Here is a 16,698-nt window from a genome sequence, read left to right as displayed (position 1 = left end):
CACTAGTTGTCACAAAAACTGCCTTTTCCTTCAGATTGTAAGTAGGCTGTTTATGTTTCCTTATTGACAACGTTACGTAGCGCTCTGTATGAAAATCACTGGCTGTGCTGTCTGCAGTCTGTGGCTAGTTTGCATTGTTGTCTGCCATTGTAGTGTTGGGCAGCGGCAGCTGGATGTGAACAGCGCGTAGCGTTGCACAGTTGGAGGTGAGCCGCCAGCAGTGGTGGATGTGGGGAGAGAAATGGCGGAGATTTGGAATTTGTAAGACTGGATGGCATATATATTATGATAATTAAGGTAAATACATTGTTTGTTCTCTATTAAAATCTTTCATTTGCTAACTATGCCTATCAGTAGTTAGTGCCTTCTGTAGTTTGAATATTTTATTTAGCTGGCAGTAGTGGCGCTCGCTGTATTGCAGTAGCTTGAGTAACGAAGATTTTTGTGAGGTAAGTGATTTGTGAAAGGTACAGGTTAATGTTAGTCAGGGCCATTCCTTTGTAGGGATTTCTCAAAGTCAGATTGCGTTGCGCTAAAAAATATTGTGTGTCAGTTTAAGCACAGTCATGTATAATTGTTCTAAGGGGACGTTTCATATGTCGACCCTTAGCCGAGGATACCTCACTGGAATCTTCTGATTTTTACTTGTAGTTTGTGTAATTAGTGTAGATTTTGTTTATTGCTAGCGCATAATTGTAGAGAGAATCTCCTTTGTAGTTGCAGTCTTTCATTGTTGTACAGTAAAACAGTTGTGGCATGCATGTAGATTTGCACCAAGTATTTCGCAGCTGCGCATGCAATTAACTACATATTATTTTCAGTGCTAAGTTAATGTGTTCTCTTATTTTGCTCTACAAATTGTGCTTTTCTGTGTTATCGTGTGAAATATTGTGACAATAATGGCGTGTGAAAAACGTAACACTAGGCTTCAAAGTAAACTGAGAAATAATAGTGACGACAAGTATTGCTTATCAGCACCCCTGTGAAATGAATTAACAGACATTCGAAGTAGTAATTTGGTAATTGTGCATATGGAAATGGAGCGGGCGGCAAATAATGGTGTAGACAGTGAAACAGGTAGTGAACAAGGAAGCATTATCGATCGATCGGTCGGCAACAGCTCGCCTCAGGAATCCGAAAGGGCAGAACACAATATTGCAAATACTGTAGACTTAGGTTTTGGATCCTCACCGTTTTCTCAAATGAGTCAAGACACATTTTCTGCTTGTCAAAATGTGAATGTTGCCGGTGAAAATGCACTGCCAAAAAGCATGCAGAAACAGATTCCAGACACTAATACATTATTATTGCAATTAATGCAACAAATGGAACAAAATAAGAGACAAATGGGACAAAATCTTCAAAAGTTAGACACAATGGAACAAAATCAGAGGCAAACACAGCAAAAGCTTCAAAAGTTAGACACAATGGAACAAAATCTTCAAAAGTTAGACACAATGGAACAAAATCTTCGGAAGTTAGACACCACACTTGAACAAACACGTGAAGATTTAACTACTGAGTTACATAACATTGAATCGAAATGTCAAAAAGTCTGTAATGACGTAAAAACACAAATTTGTGAGCATTTTCAACCTATTTTTTCGCGGCATGAAAATGCATTACAGAATCACGAAGCAGCCATAAAAGAACTGCAAACCATTGTTCATGAAAATCATGAGACCTTGTGCGCTAAAATTGACTCAGTTGCATCTACCGATTCAGTTACGCAACTTGCAAAAACTCAGGAAAACTTAAAGGACACAGTAGATTCGATTTCAACACAAATGGACACTCTGAAACTTGGTTCAGAAAAACACACTGAGGAAATGTGTTCACTATCAGAGAAAGTAGCCGAACTTTCGGATCAGGTCACTAACTTATCTACAAAGGTATATGATGATCTGAATGACACAAGACCTGTAGCCATCACTGACACAGAAGAGTATGAACAAATTAAGAAATTCAAACAAAATCAGGATCAAATAAATACGCAACACCAAAGAGAAATCCGGGAAGTACAAGATCAGCTGACACAGGTAATACAAGAATTACGTATTTCAGAGGACACTCGCGCCCCAATACGGGAAGAGGGACATATAAATACGGAACAGCCACAAAATAATAACACAGCGCATTTCGGAAATTATGAAAGAAATTGGCAAGGTGCACCGAATTTTGAAATGGAACCGCCGAAACGATGTAACAATGATCGATATGCGACTCGCCGACATGATGATTTTGACTAAGCTGTTCATTACTACACGTAAATTCAAAACGTTTAAGAATTCTGCCAACGACATTCATCCACAAGCGTGGCTCCATCAGTTCTCTCATTGTTTTCCTCCCAACTGGTCATTCGAGCACAGGTTAGAATTTATGTGTGGCTACTTTGAGAATGAACCAGCTGTAAGAATGCGATCGGTCATTTACCATTGTCACAGTGAAGGAGAATTTTATCATGCCTTCCTCTCAGCATATTGGTCTCAAGCTACACAAGACCGAGTAAAACATAGCATCATAATGATGAAACATTTCGAACAATCTGAATTTTCCAGTCTTGTGAAATATTTTGAAGACATGTTGCACAAGAATCAGTACCTGTCAAACCCATACAGCCCTTCAGAACTCATCCGCATTTGCTTAATGAAATTGCCTGAACATTTAAGAAATATTATTTTGGCAGGGCGTTGCAAAGACGACATTGAAGCTTTTCAGGGACTCTTACAAGAATTAGAAATTGACACAGACAGTCGCGGGATGCGAAAACGGGAAAACAATCACTACAGGTCACATCCGTCACAATTCCGTGACGACAGAAACAATAACTGGACACGACAAGTCTATTCTTACAACGCAAATCGTGACCAAAACAGACACCACCCATATGACAACCACTGGCAGAGTTATAGTTACAGAGAAAGATCGCATTTCCGTAGTAATGAATATGACAGAGACAATCATAGAAACAGACAATATGGCAACCAGAACTATTATTATCACGGGAGACAGAATAACTTCAGACGCAACGGTCCACTGTGCAGTGATAATTCAGGGAGAAATTCTCCACCACTTAACCGACAAGAAAGAAGCTACAGGAACTACCGACATGACGACAGACGATATAGTCGTAACGACAGACTTGAAGTGCATCAGAACTGGCGAGATTCAAACAGAGCAGTGCATTCTCGTCAAGGTGAATTTGTAGAAGTTAGGTCTCCTAATCCCAATAACGACGCGCGCCAACAAAGAGACAGACAATGACTCGCGCCACAGGCAGCCGCGTGCACCGGCTGGCTCAGAGAAAAATAACAGACGCTAACCTTGAGCAAATTTTAGCATTCCTTACCGACATATACCACATGATAATTGCGTTAAAGTTGAAACTCTGCATGCTAAGAAGAGCAAAGGTTTACACCACATTTCACATGTAAAACCGTTTATTGAAAGATAATCTGTTTTTTAACTTTGTCTTCGCCATAACTTTTCACTTTACATTGCTAGTATGCTTTGTCAGACTTAGTATCTGTTAACATGCAACAGTGTTTGAAGTTAAATATCCAGTCAAGAACCAAGAGAACTTATTTAAATAGAAATTACGAATGCATTGTTATTGCGAACAGACGACACAGTGTTATTGTGTGTCTACATTCTTGCTTGTTAGTTGCACGATTACGTAATGACTATAAGGCTCACATACTTAGAACATTTACCAGTACTGCTAATGAGATTCTAATGCAACATTTTGGTTTACTTGAAAATACATTCTGGATTTAAAGTACTTTCTGTGAGATACCAGATGAGACAGTGGTTAGTTTATGTGACAGCTACACGATTTTATCACGACGCTACTAATGAGTGACAATTTACAAAGTTGCTTTTGCGGTGTTTCTGTTTCATATCTGCACAGTTTTTCTGTATTATTCTGGAAAGTAAAACATGTTTTAGTAGTAACTTTTGTGGTATAGCTACAATGAGACAGCCTTTTCCGTAGCACAACAATACTTTACAACACAGTAATTTCTTCATCACAACAATAAGCGTAATAACTAAGATGTCTATACGCAAAGCATTTCACTTTTGTTTATCATGAGGTAAGTACATTGACTTCGGCAGAACTTAGCTTCTGGAGGACGATAACTACGATACTTCCACAGAGATTATCTTACAACAAGACTCACAGTTTAGCGCTACAGGACACGTATTTGAGTGATTAATTTTGTACTTAAAATCATTTATTTTTAAAGATATTTGAAGTACAATGATACAAAGGTTTTCCGTAATACATTTCATTCTATTCTTGTAATCTGTAACACCTGAGGGTATAATTACATTAATCCTGAGGGGGTACACGCCTACTTTGTGTACCATGTGTTTGGCAAGCACAAGGAGCCCTAGCTAATATGGTATTAGCTTAAACAACTTTACACATCGGTACCATATTTCTCTAACACAGAATTACACAGCTATCTGATCATTTAACTGAGAGATAAACATTTTTTTTACTACATCAGTGACACATGTTTACGTAATTACACCGTTGGATAACTTCACACTTACGAAATTGTATTTTGTCTGTATACTTTGTTAACTGTTCATATTTTTTCGGACCCATTGTGATATTATGAGAGCTTTGAATGATATATTTGGTATGGGATCATGATTTTTAAAGTACATTTGCGGCAGATGACACTTTTGACATGAGCAGAGAATTTTTTTAGGTTTTGAAATTATTGGAGGAAGCTACGACTATTTTGAGAGTTGACTGAGGTGTTATGATGTTATTATTACGATGACTATGTGTATTATGCTGTTGCGGTATGTTTATGATCAATAAGCTGATGCTATATGAGGAATTTGATTATGCTATGTATTTATTATGATGAAATATTGAAGAAGTGTCAACGAATATGTATATGAATAATGAGTAGTGGTTAGGGACTCTGATTTGTGGAAAAGGATGTTGGAAACCTAGAATCGTACTTTAAGAGTTATGAAATGTGTGTAAATGCGTGAATGTATCACAAGGCCAGCGAAAATTTTTTGGACGCTGTTATATTCATAAGATTTTGTTTCTACACATTTGCAACGCAAATTCTTGACCCATGAAATTTTGTATATGAGACTGTCACTGTAGCGGAAACTGCTGTCGTAAATATTTCCATAAGAAAGTTACGTGACCACCTGCACGTAATGCGTCGTGGGCACCCAGCTGCATCAGATGCCTGGAGAAAAAGCCATTAGTGTGTGCGTATTCAGAGGCACAGGTAGAAAAAACAAGGGAGGCCCTTATCCTCGCTATTGACATTCCTTTGTAGAAAGCATCGCAAATACGACACGCTCAAACTTGAAAACATATGATTATACTGTGGAGCTCTTAATTTATGATATTTACTAAAATGCCTAATGAAACGATGAGAAACATTTCACGGCTATTGTCTTTCTAGTTGAGAGAAATGCCATATGGCTTGCTTTATGTATTTATTTACTCATTTTGTTTAATATCTAGTTTCTAGCTACCCTGCAGCATTGGTTAAAATAAAATTTTATAGATGTACTAATATAAATATTTTATGCCTACAGACCCAGTAAAGAATAACTTTGATGTACTTCAAAAAAACGAAGGAGCACAAAAACACACTTCCCTTCACAGGAATTGCATACAGAATTTTCTTTTCAACTACTTGGTAATTTTTTTTTTGTAGAATAACTTCTTGTGGTGCACCACTTTAATTACATAGACATTAAGATGTGAATATACTATTCCCTTATCTGCATTGTTGTCTTTAGTGTAATATTTTTTTTGCTTGAGCTTTGTCATGTTTAGATATAAGTTATTACATTTGCTGTGGCTGTTTGCCAGGCATAGTGCTACTAAATTTCACTCTGTTAAGCTAGTTTTACTACTGATTTATTTTTCTTGTTTGCTGCACAGTGCCTTATATTAGTTGTAATATTGCAATTGCTTTGCCTATTTAAATTTTTTGTCATTGATGTTTGTGTTAATTGTTTTGTGCTGCTGCATTGCCTCATCCCTTAGTTTAGCATCTGAGCTCAGTAGATTTAAGTTAGCTTAAGAGGGGGTAGCCCATAAGAGAATGAGTTGCGATAAATTTGAAGACATGCACTGAGAGGTTATACGAGAAAAATACAGAAAGCATGCTTGGATAGGATTTTTTTTGGTGGAAGCAAAGGTTGAAATAAGACGAAAGATCTATGGAATGAAGTTTTGGGTTGGACTGCAGTATCAAATGTTACACTGAAAACAAACCCTGTCCTTTCCTTTTGTGTTATCCCACTATGTGTTTGTGTACCCTTGTGTATTTTTCTTCCTGTCTCTGTGTAGTTTCATAAATTTTTTTTCTCTTCTAATACTAAGCTACATTCACTATGATGAGGAATACTGTTATCCTCAAATATAAATGACATTAATAATATGTTATTTACTTTGTACATATGCTTAGACATTATTTATTCTGTTTTGTTTTAATGCTCATGTGTAAAGTTGATATTTCAAAAGTTATTCTGAACTTTTATGTATTTACTCATGTCATAATTCCTGTAACACTGATGTATATGTTATTTCGATTCTTTTGTAAAGCTTGTACTACAAATGTTATCTGTATTGTTATGTTCTTTAATGATGTATTTTGTACCTCTGTTATTGTATTCTTATGTTATAAAATTGTAATTGACACCAGTTCATCAAATTAAGTAACTTGTAAGTTACATTTCACTGCACACGTTTCTGTTGGTCATAGTATATGGACAATATGTGAGAATTAGGGACTGATAGTGTTTGCACGTGTGTTAATAATTCAGCAAGGGACTGGATAACAGCATTGCTGGTTCTAAGGACAATTCCAAAAACTTTGTGAGTGCACAAGTGAGTAGTTTATGGACTTGCTATATTCTTCGCAAGACTCTTCGATGGTGATTGTGCACCTGCACAGTCGCAACGGATGGCTGCTAGCCATCTCTACAAGGACTACAGTGGGTCTACACCTTTGATGACTCACCAACACCATTATTTCTACAAGGACTGCAGTGGGTCTGCACCTCTGGTGGCCCACCAATACCGTAATCTCTACCAGGACTACAGTGGTCTGCTCTGTGATGACATACCTACCAATATTCTTCAAAACTTCGAATGACTCTGCTGTGGGTTTACTCTGTTGTGGCCCATTACCTGTCAGCATGTCAAGAGTCAGCACTGTCTTTCTGTTGGAAGGACAACAATACTTGTTCAAGACTGCATGGAAATCCACTACTTCTGTGTGCAATTTCTTTTACTAATGAGACTTTGTGAAAAAAAACTGTAATTACTATTATGATGAATGATCAGGACTATCTTTATGGACTGTGAGAAAATTTTAGATTTTGACCAACATTGTATCAATAAGTGTGTGCATTTGATTTCTTTGTTATTGTAATTACGATTATGAAAAATTTTAACAAATATGTATTGCCCAGTGCTCAAAACAATTTGTAAAATTTTTTGTGGGGAGCATGGGGGCTATGTAAGTAGGCTGTTTATGTTTTCTTATTGGCAATGTTACGTAGCGCTCTGTATGAAAATCACTGGCTGTGCTGTGTGTAGTCTGTGGCTAGTTTGCATTGTTGTCTGCCATTGTAGTGTTGGGCAGCGGCAGCTGGATGTGAACAGCGTGTAGCGTTGCACAGTTGGAGGTGAGCCGCCAGCAGTGGTGGATGTGGGGAGAGAAATGGCGGAGATTTGGAATTTGTAAGACTGGATGGCATATATATTATGATAATTAAGGTAAATACATTGTTTGTTCTCTATTAAAATCTTTCATTTGCTAACTATGCCTATCAGTAGTTAGTGCCTTCTGTAGTTTGAATCTTTTATTTAGCTGGCAGTAGCGGCGCTCGCTGTATTGCAGTAGCTTGAGTAACGAAGATTTTTGTGAGGTAAGTGATTTGTGAAAGGTACAGGTTAATGTTAGTCAGGGCCATTCCTTTGTAGGGATTTCTCAAAGTCAGATTGCGTTGCGCTAAAAAATATTGTGTGTCAGTTTAAGCACACTCATGGATAATTGCTGAAAGGGGACTTTTCAAGGTCACATCAATTTTTTGGCTATTGCATTTTGTTCTAGTTACGCACTGAGTCTTTTAATATTATAACGTCTGTATAGTCAAGGCAAAAGTTATCGACGATGGAAATGTGCATTCTGTGTACACATCTGGCACTCTGCCACTACGACGTTGCAATCGTGAATGCACCTCCTAAAAACTCTCTGCAACAAACTGGGCCGCAACCACCATCACTGCTTTCTCTCTCACCGAGCGGGGTGGCGCAATAGTTAGCACAATGAACACGCATTCAGGAGGACGACGATTTAAACCCGCATCTGACTACCCTTCTTTAGATTTTCCGTGATTTCCCTGCATCGCTTCTTTGAAAGGGCACGGTCGACTTCCTTCCCCATCCATCCCTAATCCGATGCAACCAATGACGTCGCTGTTTGGTCCTCTGGCGTTAGAAACTTGCTTACTCTGTATAAGAAATAGTAGTAAATAATAATAGTGATGCTGTCACTGTTGGTTGGTAATATTTACTGACAAAATGCAACCTAACGCTAGATTGCGTACTTACGGCTATCCTGTGTGGCCGTTTTTTAGTACGACTTAAAAAGAGAGAGAGATTATTAATTGATCACCGATGCGTCGGTTCTCGATTATGCTCAGGAGACGTACGGATTGATTACGCCAAGGGGTTTTTTTAATTGATCTTTTGACCCGGATTGCCTTCACGCAATCACAATCTTCGATGAAAATACCTAAGGGATCTATTTGAATATAAAAATCTAAATGAAAGCAAATTAGTGGAATTTCGTAAGAGAAAGATTAATAGATCGGAAGTTGAACACATTAGTGGTCTCCCAAACACAATCGAGACACCGCGATAAAGAGAGAACCTGTAACAAAGCTCATATACAATTTGAAAACCATTTATGATTAGTGAAAGAAAAGAATAAGAAGAAAATTACTGCATCATAAGATATTAATATATTGTGAACAGCCGGCCGCGGTGGCCGAGCAGTTCTAGGCGCTTCAGTCCGGAACCGCGCAACTGCTACGGTCGCAGGTTCGAATCCTGCCTCGGGCATGGATGTGTGTGATGTCCTTAGGTTAGTTAGGTTTAAGTAGTTCTAAGTTCTAGGGGACTGATGACCTCAGATGTCAAGTCCCATAGTGCTCAGAGCCATTTGAACCATATTGTGAACAAATTGGCTTTAAACTTCTAGACATTGACAAATACACAATAAATACATGACTTACATCTGATATTTCTTTTGTACGTGGCGCAGTCCAATAACCGCTGCTTTGTCAGTCCGTTCCTTCTTAAAATTAAATGTCCTTGCGTGTGCGTAAGTACATTATATCCTCACCCGAGTTACCGAACGTTTGTTCGTCGTTTCACATAGTTTTTACACAAAATAAAAATACAACTTGTAGCAATGCTATGTAGTACGTCTTAACATGTCGGCGACGAAAAGTACCCGGGATAATGAAGTCTCTAGAATATTTCTTAACAAAAGATAGATTTTGCAAAAACAGACATAATGTCTTATGGGATAACAGCAATCAGTGATTTTATAATGTTGCAAAAAAATTTTTATTATTCATATGACCGGTTTCGGTTCATTCAGAACCATCTTCAGATCTGTAAAAATAATTATACTAATTTACCATTTCACAGAAGCAAATGTTTTTCATCCTATCTAATCGACATCAAATGAACCAGAACGTACCTGATATTTCAGTTACAGGAGTAACCCGTCCAAATCCAGCAACTTTCACATGCTACGTCACATAAAATTGGTTGGCAGAGTGCACGTCATTTATATTAATTATAGCACTATTACCGACAGGTGGCGTCAAGTACATTTGTTACATTCCGTTTGTACATACTGTATTCAGTAGATCTTTTTTATATTAAAAATATTTGGCTAAAATATGTAGATGTCAAAGTTAAAATCTGTACTTGTCAGGATTAAAAAACAGTAAAATTATCATTTTTATACGATCTAAAAACATAGGGCGATTTATATATCTATGGTGCTGGTGTGAACTTGTTTTCCTCTACGGTCTGCTTCCGTGGTTCCCGCCATTCAAACAGAAATAAGGAAACAAATAGATAACTGTGTTTCTATTCACAGAGGAGGAAAAGTTTAAACTGAAAGTAATGAATCCGCGAATCTCCGAATTACGGTCACAAATAAAGCTCCATAAAATAGAAAAATCGATTCGCCCAATCGTTAATAACACCAGCAGCCCAAGTTATAAATTAAATAAAGAGCTAAAGAACAGATTGAAGGCGGCATATACATATCGTCGGACTTTCAACATTAGCAACAGCTACGAATTTGCCGAGCAAATTAAAGACGTACTTATACCTCAGAATGCGTCACTAGCTTCATTAGATATCGCCAATCTGTACACAAACATTCCCGTAAAAGAAACGATTGAGATCATTAAGAACAATCTCCTCACTCATGGTAAATTGGCACTGGGGGAAGTGATTGAACTAGTGGAAATGTTGGAACACGTCTTGTTCAATTACTTTACTTTCAATGGTAAAATTTATCAACAGAAAGACGGGCTGGCAATGGGGAACAGTTTAGCTGGGACGCTGGCTGACATTTTTGTAAATCACTTAGAAAACAAATTCTTTGATGAAAATCCTAATATCGCTGAGAAAATGGTATATTACAGGAGATATGTTGACGACTCCATTTTGTTATACAAAGGAGATAAAAATGATATCGAAAACTTAGCACAAAAAATGAGCTTTCAACACCCGAAAATCAGATTCACCATGGAATTTGAAGAAAACAACCGTATAGATTACTTAGATTTAACACTAATAAAGAAAGATGGGAAGCATGAATTTAGCATATTCAGAAAACCTACGTGTACAGATCTAGTTATCAATGAGCGCTCCTGTCATCCACCGCGATACAAATGGGCATATTTTACTTCGATGGTGTACAGGCTACTAAGATTGCCACTAAGCCAACAGGAAGTAGAAAAGGAGTTAAGTATTTTAAAACAAGTGGCCGTAGCGAACGGATATACGTGTAAGCAGGTGATGAATATTTATAGGAAGATAAAGAAGAAGCAAATGGAACAAACAGAAGGAAGTCAAGTAGCAGTTAAGAGGAACAACAAGAAAAAATATGTAGCTCTCACTTACAATGGAAGAATTGCAGACAAAATTGAAAGATGCTTTCGTAAATCCGATGTTAAAATAGGGTTCCGAACAAATAACACGTTAAAATTGAAGCTCCGGCATAGAATATGTAATAATAGGAATAAATTTCAGGATTCAGGTGTATATAAGATCAAATGTAATGACCGCTGTAAACAATATATAGGACAGACTGGTAGGAACTTTGAAACCAGATTCAGGGAGCACACCTACTCTCAAAACAAAACAGCTTTTGGAGCGCATATGGCTGCGACAAAGCACTCAGTCACGAATATTGAAAACAATTTAGAAATCCTGCATAGAGCTCATAAGGGGCGTTTTCTTAACATTTTGGAAGAGATCGAAATATACACCCACAAAAATAAAGATCCGGATTCAATCGTCAATGAGCAAAACGAATTCAATCATAACGCCTATTTTAACATTTATGACGACCTACTAAGATGACAACTGTTGCGTGTGGAGATCCAGGCCGAGGGACGAGAGATGGTGCATGGTGGAGAAGCCGGAAGACGCGTGCAGCGCCTGGCGTCGCTGACGGGGCCCTCCTGTGCGGCCCTCTTGCCCGCGGCGATGGACATCAAACGACTGAGCGCACCGCGGCACTACACCAAAATGGCGGGAACCACGGAAGCAGACCGTAGAGGAAAACAAGTTCACACCAGCACCATAGATATATAAATCGCCCTATGTTTTTAGATCGTATAAAAATGATAATTTTACTGTTTTTTAATCCTGACAAGTACAGATTTTAACTTTAACATCTACATATTTTAACCAAATATTTTTAATATAAAAAAGATCTACTGAATACAGTATGTACAAACGGAATGTAACAAATGTACCAGACGCCACCTGTCGGTAATAGTGCTATAATTAATATAAATGACGTGCACTCTGCCAACCAATTTTATGTGACGTAGCATGTGAAAGTTGCTGGATTTGGACGGGTTACTCCTGTAACTGAAATATCAGGTACGTTCTGGTACATTTGATGTTGATTAGATAGGATGAAAAACATTTACTTCCGTGAAATGGTAAATTAGTATAATTATTTTTACAGATCTGAAGATGGTTCTGAATGAACCGAAACCGGTCATATGAATAATAAAAAAATTTTTGCAGTCAAGACGGATTTTAAGCAACATTAAAAGATAGATTTTTCTTTATTCTGTTTCACAACTTTTTGCTATCAAGTGCTGCGGCAATGATTTTAAATATCTGCGCCCAGCGGGTCATACTGCTTACTTAGAGTATTGAAACGCTTGTCGCGCTTCTTGGTATAGGCGCACATTATAAAAATATTTCGTCTCTTTACTCGCGCGCTGTGATGCTTAGCATTTTTACGAACTACAGCTCGTTGGCTGTCCTTTTCTTTTATGACAAATACCTCATATGCAAAGTATCTGATATCCAATAATATTACAGTCCCCTCCTTCCCGAATCAGTCAACCAACCAACTTTCACTCTCTTTGGCTTCCCTGATCTACCCTCCACACATTGGGCCTTTGGAGACAAAATCGTCACAAAGTAGAACTTGTTGTAGTCATACGATTAGTCTGTGTTCACCTCAGCTTTGAACACCTTGCTTTGACCAACAAGGCTGAAAGGCGACGCTCAACTTCATGGAAGAAGCTGACCTACAATTACGCATGAATAAGACGAAATCAGTTTATGATTAATTTTGCAACTGATAAAGAAAAAGTATGCATTCCAGCAACAAGATAACAGTGACAGAGTTAATCAAGCAAAAGGTAATTCAGGCAGTTAAATCTATGGTTTCAAATTATACTCGTCACAGTTCTATGTGACGGAAAATCCACGTACTAGCAATGTTTTTAAAGCAATCAGTTCTTCGAGGCGATACCAGGCAGCTCCTTACATGCTCTTATATCTCTCCCTACAAATCTTTTCGGGAAAAAGTTCGCAGTGGCGACAGAACAAGTAAAAAAAAAGTGAAATGATCGTGTAGCATTCTTGGGCGGGAGGCCCCAACAGGGGAAGTTCGGCCGCCTGGTTGCAAGTCTTATTTCAGGTGACGGTACAATGGGCGACTTGCGCGTCGGTGATGATGATGATGACAACGCAACATCCAGTCCACGAGCGGGGAAAGTCTCCAACCCGGCCGGTAATCGAATCCGGGCCCACTACATGGTAGGAAACCACGTTACCACTCAGCTAATAGGTGGACACAGGACAAGTAATTAACAGTGAGTTAGTGCGATAACTCACAGACTCATATACCTTCTACGCATGACTTCTCCTCAAAATAGTAATTAATGTAAATGAAATTCTGAAACATCAATACATCATTCTAATAAAACGTCTTTCTAGTAAGACTAGAGCCACATGGTCGTTTTACAAGATGGCAGCTGTCGCTTCCTACATGTGACGCAGTAAATGGCGGTCAGCTTTACTTTCGAGACTGATACCTTTCTAATCCTTGCTGCCTGAGAGTTACGTGCTGAATTAGCCGCTAATTCTGTATGGTGTCTCCAAAACGGCAGCGGATGTCTCACTTATGACCTCAGCGTTGAGTGGACCATGTGTTATGTCCTCCGTCGGCATCGATTCGATGCTGGCTACTACTGACAATCCGTATCTCACTCACACATAGTGGCGAGCTGCCGCCTCTGGTAACGTTCTCCCTGCTTCTGACACCAAGCACACAGTCTTCTGCTCGCACCAAGAAACGATCTTGCTGGTCGTCCTTCACCCTAATTTGTTACGTCAATAATTTAGATGCTTGCGTGGTTCAAAAGATTCCATAAATTTAGCACTTGCTTTTTGTCTAAAATAAAATTTACACCGTTATTTAGTAATAAATATGCGAGTTTACGCGATATAAGAAAACATCTCTGAATTTGCCTCTCAGGTTTTCCGCCAAAGACAAGCCACCAGTTGGTGACCCTCGCCGCACTATTTCTTTGTCTGCTGTGTGAAAGACTCGAGGGCATCCAATTTTTGTACCTTTTAACAGAACAGCGCCATATTTCATAATTTTTGAGAAGAAAGTAAAAAATGTCAAAATATAGTAGAACAGTTACAGGGTGAATGTTAACTTACACACAGAACTAAAAAGTGTTTATCTTCAAAAGGACCATCCGAATTTATGGGGCTATATCTTTTACATGAGTGCAATATCTATGGGGAAATGAGATTATGATTCTGGTAAAGTAGTTTTGTTGAGATGGAATTAATTTTATATTGTGGGTTTTCAAAACTTATTTACGTTACTTTTCAGTGACGAATTTTGATTAGTTCCATACATATTCACAGGACTGAGTGGGTTTGATACTGCTTTCTGACTGGTTGTGATGTTTCTCTGCCAATCGAAAATTAATATATTGGCACATATTGTGAGAACCAGAAATTTCTTTTTTGAAGAGAGAGTCAGGGCTTGGATCTCATAGTGATAGTTGCTCCGATATTTCAGTACCAAATGTTTAAGATCTTCCGTAAAGTGTGGAAGAGGGTACGTTTTCATGGACGATGTGAAATTCAAAGCACTTTGTGACACTTTCTAAATTCCGTGTGGCGTATTGCGTATCCAAAAACATAAACTGATCATAGCAACATTTCAGCGAGCTACTCTGAAAGAAACAATCCGATGTAAACTTTCGGTGAAAGACAGATAGTACTTACTATAAACTGGCTATGTTTATGAATGATGTGTGCATGTGGACTTTTCAGACTGTGTACAGCTTAGAGTAAGGCTTAGTACTCAATGGAGAATGCAAGCTTGCCGTAAGAGAGTGAAATTTTACGCACTTAAATACTGTCATTTAACCATTCCTTCCACTGTGTGTGACTTGTGGGTATGAGGTATATAGCTGTTTTCTACATCTTTTTCCGGCTGAGAACTGCATTTCAGTAACTTCAAGGAGGTGTGCGTCTGAGAAGAAACTCACCACCAGGTGAGTAGGGCTTTGCCACGTGATACATCGCTGCAGTACCTGATGCATCAAGATCTGCGTAACTTTTCGGAAAATAATTGGGATAACCAAAGCAGAAATAACAGTACAAGAAAATGCGTTTTTGAACATTGTTCCAAGCAATCAAAACTGTTTTAGTGGAAGCGCTCTGGCGGATTAGGGCTGTGTGCCGGACCGACTCTCGAACTTAGGGCCTACGGCTTACGACAGCAAATGGTATAGCGATTGACCTGCTCAGTCACCCATCCTCCCAGCTGTAATTCCGCCAGTAGCTCCTCTCCTGTCTTCCGGTTTCTGTGCTTTAGCTGTACGTAGTTGTCTTGTGACAGCGAGAGCGAGAGCACCAGCAGCAGCACAGTACTGTTCGTATAAAGCGTTTATTTTGCATTTTGTTTACGACCTTCCACTAAGGAAGGGATTCTATTTGTGTTTATCTGCTCTGCATAGTAACTAACAGTTCTTGATAAAACTTTACGTAGTTTTCGTGTTAGATTTCTTAGTGTTTTCTTGATCGTTTAGAACAGAAAGCGCCCTAAAACCGTCATTTGTTTGTTTCGCGGCCGTTAGCCACTAGTCACTTGAATCAGCAGTTGTCTTGTGACAGCGAGAGCGAGAGCACCAGCAGCAGCACAGTACTGTTTGTATAAAGCGTTTATTTTGCATTTTGTTTACGACCTTCCACTAAGGAAGGGATTCTATTTGTGTTTATCTGCTCTGCATAGTAACTAACAGTTCTTGATAAAACTTTACGTAGTTTTCGTGTTAGATTTCTTAGTGTTTTCTTGATCGTTTAGAACAGAAAGCGCCCTAAAACCGTCATTTGTTTGTTTCGCGGCCGTTAGCCACTAGTCACTTGAATCAGCAGTTGTCTTGTGACAGCCAGAGCGAGAGCACCAGCAGCAGCGAGTACTGTTTGTATAAAGCGTTTTTGTACTTATTTGCTGCGCTTAGCTTTTAAATAGTTTTTCTGGGAAAACCTAGCGTAGTTTTCGCGTCTCGTATTTCAGTGAGTGTTTCTTGATTATCAGAGTAGCTCATCAGAAGATTATCTTGGGAATTTGTCACCGTATAGGGTAGGGTAAACATAGTCATGTGTAGGGACTGTGGTTGTTGTGAGCGGACGCAAGGAGAATTGGCCACTCTTCGGGGGCAGGTGGAGGCTTTGTCTGTTAGGCTCATCGAGCTCGAGGCGCAGGCGTCGGCTCGTAGTGGCGTTGGGGCAACTGTGGTGAGACCTATGCCTACTTCGGTGGCCTTGGAATCACATGGAACCCCTGATGTCGCTGCGTCTTCCGGCAGTGAGCATCTTACCGGTCAGCCATCACTCCAGGGTGAATGGCGGACAGTGGTGGGCTCTCGCGTGCCTGGCCGAAAGGCGAAGGTGGGATCTGGCCGCGTGGCAGCTGCCTTACCCCTTTCCAACAGGTACGGGGTGCTTCCTAGTGGTGATGACATCGTTTCCGAGCCACCACAGGATGCCTCGCCTGTTGGGCCAGTGGCCGATTCTCCGGCAAGGTCCCGACAGTC

Source organism: Schistocerca cancellata, chromosome 9 (genome assembly GCF_023864275.1).
Source record: "Schistocerca cancellata isolate TAMUIC-IGC-003103 chromosome 9, iqSchCanc2.1, whole genome shotgun sequence".
In the NCBI taxonomy this organism is placed as follows: Eukaryota; Metazoa; Arthropoda; class Insecta; order Orthoptera; family Acrididae; genus Schistocerca; species Schistocerca cancellata.
This window is presented reverse-complemented; position numbering follows the sequence as displayed.